Source organism: Lithohypha guttulata, assembly GCF_036872675.1.
Source record: "Lithohypha guttulata strain CCFEE 5908 chromosome Unknown scaffold_17, whole genome shotgun sequence".
Taxonomy (NCBI): Eukaryota; Fungi; Ascomycota; class Eurotiomycetes; order Chaetothyriales; family Trichomeriaceae; genus Lithohypha; species Lithohypha guttulata.
In genome coordinates this window covers 7,675-16,329 of record NW_027042766.1, presented here as the reverse complement: position 1 = coordinate 16,329, position 8,655 = coordinate 7,675, and the positions used below count along the sequence as shown (strand labels likewise).

Here is an 8,655-nt window from a genome sequence, read left to right as displayed (position 1 = left end):
TAAGCTACTTATTATAAATATGAATATTTGAAAACTATGTGTAACCGCGGTTATATTAAATAATCCTCCATATAACCCTACTCCTTTTTCTAAATAAGTTATATGAAAACTCGTATATGCAGATATAAAACTGTATAGTATAATTGTAATACCTACACGGCTATATATTATTGAACTATCCGGTCTATTAGTTAATCCATTGGTATAAAGTAGATAAGACAAAAAGGTTAATAGCATTTTTTTTGTTTTTACTTATTTTCAGGCGCGGTTTATGTGTTATTTAAATAAATTTTCGTTTTTGTTTTTGTTTACATTTAATTATTAAGGCTAAAACAATTAAGCCTTTATAGGTTTAGTGCTACAAAACGAGCACTATTAGTTGAAATACAGATCTTTTACTCGTTACATAGGCTAGAAAAGGCAAGTTAACTGGTATTGCTTTGCTAATTAGCAAAGCAATAAACTGGTATACGGAGCAATTTTATATAATTTTAAAAAATTATCTTATTTGCTTTATTTGCTTTATACTATATAAGGTATAACTAAATCAGTTCCAACTCACATACAAGCCGTACGGGTAACCAGCCTTAGATGTGAGATCCGTTTCTCAGGAGCCTTTGTTGTTACAAAGGCTGTTTTATTCACCGCTATACACACGACACTAGAATGCTATACACGGTTAATATAAACTCTACTACATGGTTTACAGGTAATAAATATAAGCATGTAGCACAATATATGATACTAAATATTAATATAAGTAAACAAAGGATAATTAACATTTTTTTTTGTTAATTTTTTTTTTTTTCAGGCGCGAGCTATTTCAATAAATTTTCGTTTTTGTTTTTTTTCTCTTTACATTTAACTAATTAATTTTATATATAGGTTAAATAAGCAATAGTTGAATTTTTGTGCTAACTCTACAATTATATTTTTACTTTGTAATAGTACTTACTTGAGGTTTTTCTAACAAAGCTAAATCTATTAAACTGTTTTCTAGTAGGGTAATAAAAGGTACAATTATTAAGAAATGAGCAAAATATAAAGCAGTTGAAATTTGTCCAAACTCAATGAAAGGAGATTCAACATGTTTTGCACCTAATTGCATTAAAATCAAGAAATTTGCTACAAATATAAAAAAAGCTATTTTACTTAAAGGTCTAAATTGTATACCTCTTAAGTTAGATAGATCAGTAAAAGGCATAGCCAATAAAGCTAAAATAGCAGAAAACATAGCTATAACACCTAATAATTTATTAGGTATAGATCTTAAAATAGCATAGAATGGTAATAAATATCATTCTGGTACTATAGCCGGTGGTGTTTGCATAGGATTAGCCATTACGTAATTTTCACTATCCCCTAACATATTAGGCATGAAAAATACAAATACAGATAAAGCTATGAAAAATATAAATATAGTTATCAAATCTTTAAATATAAAGTAAGGTGCAAATGGTAATCTATCATAATTACCGGATACACCTAAAGGATTACCTGATCCACTTGAATCATGTAAAGCGATTAGATGCATTAAGGCTAATGCGGCTAAAACAAACGGTAAAACAAAATGTAAGGCAAAAAATCTATTTAAGGTTGCATTATTAACACTAAACCCTCCTCAAATAAATTCTACTATATCTTGTCCTACTCAAGGTATAGCACTCATCAAATTAGTTATAACGGTTGCTCCTCATAAAGACATTTGACCGTAAGGTAAAACATAACCCAAAAAAGCCGTAGCCATCATCAGAATTAATAGTACGGTTCCTATTGTTCAAGTTAATGTTCTTGGTGCTTTATATGATCCATAATATAATCCTCTTCCTATGTGTAAATACACTAAAAAGAAAAACGCAGATGCAGTATTTGAATGTAAATAACGTATTAATCATCCATTATTTACATCTCTCATTATATGTTCTACTGAATCAAATGCTTCAAGTACATTAGGAGTATAATGCATACCTAAAGTTACACCTGTAATTATTTGTATTATTAAACATAATGCTAGTAATGAACCGAAGTTTCATAGATAACTTATATTAGATGGTTGTGGTGAATCTATTACATAGGAATTTACTAATTTTAGTAAAGGATGACTTTTTAAAATTCTCATTTTTTATTATTATTATATATTAATTTATTTTTTTTTTTATAAAACTATGGGTCTAATAACCATATACCGTCGTCCTGTCTTTTTTTATGATACAATAAGGTTTCACAAAACTAGCACATGTCGATTCCACTTTGCATTTTTGATTTCAAATTATATGCAGATCACGACATCATTCACATGTCAAACTTTTATGATCCAATAAAGTAACACAAAACTAGCGCGTGTCGATACCACGTGCTCAATTTATTGGCTATAAATTTTTTTGCACTGGACCCTTTTGTCACGCAAGCGTAACCCTTTCTGGAACATTCCATGGTAAACCTATTTGTAATATAAATTATCTATAAAAAGAGGTTTATCCTTCTACAAAATTTTTTAAACTTCAATCATACAATCAAACAAACAAACCTTATCAATCATACAATCAAACAAACAAACCATATCTACCTTGCAATCAAACAAACCATATCAACCTATCACAAAAATGACCTCTAATCAAGAAAAAATGGAAAAGGCAAATTCTCCAAAATACATGGAAATGCCAAATGTTAAACATACGATTGATAAGATGCAAACACAAGTCACCGTTCTCAGAAAAGAAAAGAAAATTAATCCAAATACTGGACAACCTGAAGAGATTGAGGTTCAGAAAAAGGCTTTTCTTGAATGGCAAGTTGGTGCATTTGCTTGTACAATTGCAAAACAAGTGTTCCAAGACACTTGTTGGATTATTACACCAGAAAAATCGGATCCTTTTACAAATAAAAGACCAGACCTCACGATCGATAAAATAAACCAAGACGGAACCTGCAAACTACATGCGATCTACGAAGTGAAAAGAGTTCAAGGGGATTACATGGGAAGCGCCGTGAAACAAAGCCTGATATCCTTCACTGAAACCATGGACAATCAAGGTACTAAGTCCGGTATCTATGAATGCTACATTATTGCACAACGAGGTCTGGATATTGCATTTTTTGAATATCACAACGATCTAACCAATCTGGATGAGGAGGAGATACCCCATTTCAGAGGTTGTGTATCTATGACATATCACGGCGAAAACCAGATTGAAATTTTGGATGCTCCGGCAAAAGCAAAGCCACTTTCCCATGATATGGTTAATTCCAGACCCGAAGCGGAAGACGCGATACAACTCTACCATGATGCAAAAAACTACGAAATACCTTGTGTTCTAAATCTTTTAGAACATCCGAGAGAGATCGAATTTCTTTTTCATCACATCGCCACAAATGCACCCAGATCTTCAATTTGAACAAAAAGGAAACATAAGTTTGTAGTTTTTTACTTACAAATTATGATGTCTTTTTTCAACCAAAAGACATAAAATACTACATTCATTTGAAAAGCAATCTACATAGTTATCACACTAATATATCCTTTACAAAATATATCTAATACACCTAAACCATTACTGCTTTCACTTAAATTATGTATAAAAGCCTGTAATCTTATGGGTCAACTGAACTAAGTATTAAATATCGCTTTATAATTTTTCACTTTTCTGCGAGCTAAGTTGGCAGCATATAATTATAGCTAATATGATTAACCTTTATAAAGTAGACGGTTAATATAACATCGGGGCACTCAGATTCGAACTGAGAACCTTCTTGACCCAAACAAGACACTTAACCACCCAGCACTACCCCGTTTTTTTTTTTTCTTTTTTGTTTTTAAAATAATCATAAAAACCTCCATAGTTTACAGATACATATAAAAATAACAAAATCTACATATATAATATGTATGGTACCGTTTTGGGTACTTTTGCTTTTACCCTTACAAAGGTAAAAACGCGCTGTGAAACAACTTACGTTTTTACACTATGGACTTTTGCACTAGTGTTTTTATCTAAAATCTATTAAAATCCTGTAAAACTTTGTTTATTTCCACTAAACAATCCTGTAGCTTATTTTGTGCACCTATTAGCTCTTGAATGCGGGGATGATCAACACCTACATGCTGAATAATACGGCTAAGTAAACGAGTTCAATCATTAATTTCGTTATTTCTTAAACTTGTAATATTTTCTATTAGGTAGTCAACGTTGACTACCGCCACACCACCAGATGCAAGATTTAATAATATATGTATTTCAGTCGCTAATTGATCTACTCTAAATATTGCATCGCCCACCGTAAGTTGCATGACTAAACCGCTCACTAGCTCAGGTGCCGCCATTACTCCTTCAATCGCGGCAAGTGTCAGGCCATAAGCTGAAATAGATAAAAGCATCAGTACCACAGAAGTGGGCGCATTTAGCATACCGTCAGTTGTATGTAAGAATAGAGAACTTCCGGGTGTAGATAAAGTTGTAGTTGTATTAGTAGAGATGGCATAAAACATATATTTTGTTTTTTTTTTGCATATTACTTATTTTTTTAAAAAAGGTTGATTTATAGTATGGTTTCTACTTTGCACTAGTGTTTTTATCTATAATCTATTACCTATATTATGTATTTTTCTGTTAGGCTTATTTTTCTTTTTAATTATTTATAGTATTAGCTGTAATATAGCCAGTGGAATAGCCGAGTTAATTTTTACACATAACTTTACCTGTATCAATCCTTTACTAGCTGAAAACAGAAAATTAACTAGATAATAAATACACAGATAAAGAAAGCAAAATAATATCCTTTACATCATTTTTTAATTATTAAAAATAACTTTAAGAACCTCAGTAGTATACAGAAATATATAAAAATAACCAAACGACATCCACAAAATGTCAATAAAGTATTGCGGATTCAAAACCAAGATGATGATTTTCTGTTAAGTGATAAGCTAATAAACGTCAAAAACCTACGGCTAAGAAAGCGGTACCTATCATTACATGTAGACCGTGGAAACCTGTTCCGAAATAAAAACAAGATGAATATGTACCATCTGAAATCGTAAAAGAAGAAACGGTATATTCAATAAATTGAAACCCAGTAAAGATTATAGCTAAGATAATAGTGTATATTAACCCGTTAAGTGCTCCTCTTCTATTTCCTTGTATAAGTGAATGGTGACTGTATGTAACCGTTACACCGGAAGATAATAAAATTACTGTGTTTAATAATGGCAATTCAAAAGGGTTAATAGATTCTATACCCAAAGGTGGTCATTTTGCACCTAGTTCTACCGTAGGTGACAACGCACTATGAAAAAATGATCAAAAGATCGCTAAAAAAAATAATGCTTCAGACACAATAAATAAACCTACTCCCATATTTAAACCTCTTTGCACTGCAAGTGTGTGATTACCTAAATAAGTCGCTTCGTTTGTTACATCTCTAAATCACAAACTCATTGAATATATTACAGATATCAAAGCGATATTTAACACATATAATCCACTAGTAAAACTGTGAAAACTTAATACTGCACTTAACGTTAAAGTAAATAATGATAGGCTTGTATATAAAGGTCACGGACTGGGTGATACCAAATGAAAAGGATGAGCTTGAAAATTACTTCGGGTCAAATTACTCAAGTTTTTTTTTTGTATATTATAAATTTTTTTTAAAAAAGGTTAAATTATAGTATGGTTTCTACTCTGCACTAGTGTTTTTACCTATAATCTATTATATATATTATGTATTTTTCTGTTCACTATATTTAAACATACATATAAGGTATCACGAGTACCAGCTAGCCATGGATATAGTACATGATAAATACTTACCAGATTAATAATACGCTTAATTATATTTATTCCAAACATAATTTTGTGTTAGGTTTATAAGTGTATCTAATACATACGATACGTTTTTTGGCCACGCACCAGTAAATACATAGTAATCGATTTTTATCGTTAATTCTCCTAGTCTGTATATCGCCTCTCCTTACGTAAACACAGCTTAAGTTCTCCCACTAGCTTCGTGGCCATACCACTGCTTATAAAATAGCATAACAAAGGCTTAATGAAAAAATAAAAACACTAATATTATACTTAGAGGCTTTTTAAAAAGCCCGTTTTTGCTAAAGATTAATAGACCGTTTTCCATACTAGTAGAGGTTTAGTTATTAAAAAAAGGATTTTTCAGATTTTGTATCTGATGTGTTAACCCTTGCAACACTCCGCATTTTTGTAATTTAAATAATTATTTAAATTACAAAAATGCAATTAAAAGTTCGTTTTACAAAATACAAAGGCTTACAAAGTAAAACAAAAATACATCACACTAAATATTACCTTTATTGTTTTTGTTTAATGGTAATTATAATGGATCCAACCATAGCCAATAACAGAATAACAGAGGTTATAATTAATCAAATAAAATGACTTGTGTACATAATATTACCTATACTAGTAATATCGGATACTTCTACCAAATTACCTTCTCAATTATTGGAAGAAACATGTAAATTTTGTTTTTCATTTATTAAAAATTGAATAGAAAACCCTAAATCTCTTTTATTATCATAACTAGGTACTATATCACTAATTGGTATAAAAAAAGCTAAGGTTACAAAAATCGCCAAAGGTATATTATTATTAGTGTCACCTATAAGTTCTGAAACCCTTATATTAATTAACATTAAAATAAATAAAAATAAAATAGATACCGCACCTACATAAACCAATAAATAGGATAATCCTATAAATACAAGACCTATAAATATTAAATAACAAGATATACTTGAAAATAATAAAATAAGATATAAAACCGAAACAATTGGGTTTTTAGTTATTACAATTAATATACCAGATAATATCGATATACAAGTTATTATATATAAAAAGTTTATATGAAAACCATAAAAGCTATTGAAAATTTCTAAAAGCATTGAATATTTACTTAAATACTCCTATCCTTGTTATAGACTAAATAAGAATAAAAAAACCAAGAAAAACTTTTTCTTTAAACTATATCTAGTTTAGGTTAATAAATTGAATATTAAGCTATGTATAGTGGTAAGAAAGCCATCATTTAGGCAAATAAAGCGGTGGGTTCAGAAAAACCTTGATATAGCATAAGAGAATAATTGTCCAGTTAAAAAAGGATTTCTAGATACACTTAATATTACTGCAGCAAACACTACACCTAAGCCAACAAAGCGGTATACGGCTATTAATCCGAGTCATCCGCCGGTGCGGGTAGAGTTTCTTCCATTACAAAATCTACATAGTCAGATGTAGGTGTCATACCATCTGTTTCTCGTATTGCTTCATTCAAAGCACCCTGCTCTACAACAGGTCTTTCCAATCTTGAACGCAAACTACGTAAATATTGTACTTGATTATAGGCCAAATTTTTAATGTCTTGTAAACCCGCCTCGTCCCACTCTTTTTGATCATTAAATAACTCTCTCATTTTTTCAAGCTTTTGAGCCGCAGTTAATTTTTTAAAGCCCCTGTGATCAAAGTCCGCTTCCTCGAAAACATCAGAATATTTGGTTTGCAGCTCTTCAAGAGCACCACCCGCACTGCTACCTACTGATTTACCCGCATCTAACCTAGCCATACCCCTTAGCGCTTTATCCGCTTTGTAATATCCATCTATATAATCCTGTTCACGTAATTTTAGTCACAACTTTCTTTTTATTAGTTCATCTTCCACGGATGCAGACGGATCGGGTGTAAAAGATTTAAGTTTAAATAGATTTTTTAAGAAAGCTGACATACGTTATATTTTTTTTATCTGCATTACGAAAGAAACCTTCATATATAATAGTGGACATTGTTAATTAACGTATATCTTATATCTAACTACTTTTACCGTAAAACCCCCATGAGAATTCTTATTCAGGAATCGAACCCAAATCGGAATATTAGAAGTATTCTGCTTTACCATTAAGCTAATAAGAATTAGGAAGAAAAGGATTCGAACCTTCGACAGCAGTATGCTATTGAGTTTACAGCTCAACCCGTAAACCAACAAACGGACCCTTCCTTATATATTTTATATGTAAAAATTTTGCACTAGTTTACACTTGCAAACCTCGGTTAGCCCTGGCCAGCTACTTTTTACAAATAAGCCTTAGCTTTTAAGCTGTTTTTTATTTGCGCATTGCTTAGGTTAAAGGTAAATAAATTATCGCCCCAATATAAACCCAAAAAAGCCCACTTTTTAGTTTTTTGTAAACGTCTAATGATCCGCTTGTTGTAGACCACAAGTTAATTTATTTGAAACTTATTATATTTAATAAATAGTGCATTTTTTAACGAAAGGTATATTGTTTCTATAAAGAAATGAATAACACTGCAACACATAAGCCCTTTGTTCTACCATTTAATCACCACTTATTTAACCAATTATCTTATAACCTTAGCTGACCTTAACTTACATTATCAAAAAAAATATTGTAAGCTAAGGGCCACAGAGAATATCCGATTCGAACGGATGTGATTCTATAAACCAAATAAGTTTCAAGCTTACCACCTTAAACCACTCGGTCAATTCTCTAGAAGGATACTTTATCCTTTTTTTGTGATTCTTCCAAGATTTGAACTTGAATAACATCCTTATCAAGAACGCACTTTACCTTTTAAGTTAAAGAACCTTAACAAGAGCACTCAGATTTGA

General features: G+C 30.9%; 2 non-coding genes across 2 annotated transcripts; both read right to left on the bottom strand.

Moving 5' to 3' along the window:
• Window positions 1-3,718: 3,718 nt before the first annotated feature.
• LTR64_008791 lies at window positions 3,719-3,790 on the bottom strand. The gene has a single exon. It is a non-coding gene; the product is annotated as a tRNA-Pro (tRNA).
• Window positions 3,791-7,866: 4,076 nt separating this feature from the next.
• Window positions 7,867-7,937, bottom strand: LTR64_008790. Its single transcript has one exon. It is a non-coding gene; the product is annotated as a tRNA-Arg (tRNA).
• Window positions 7,938-8,655: the final 718 nt, after the last annotated feature.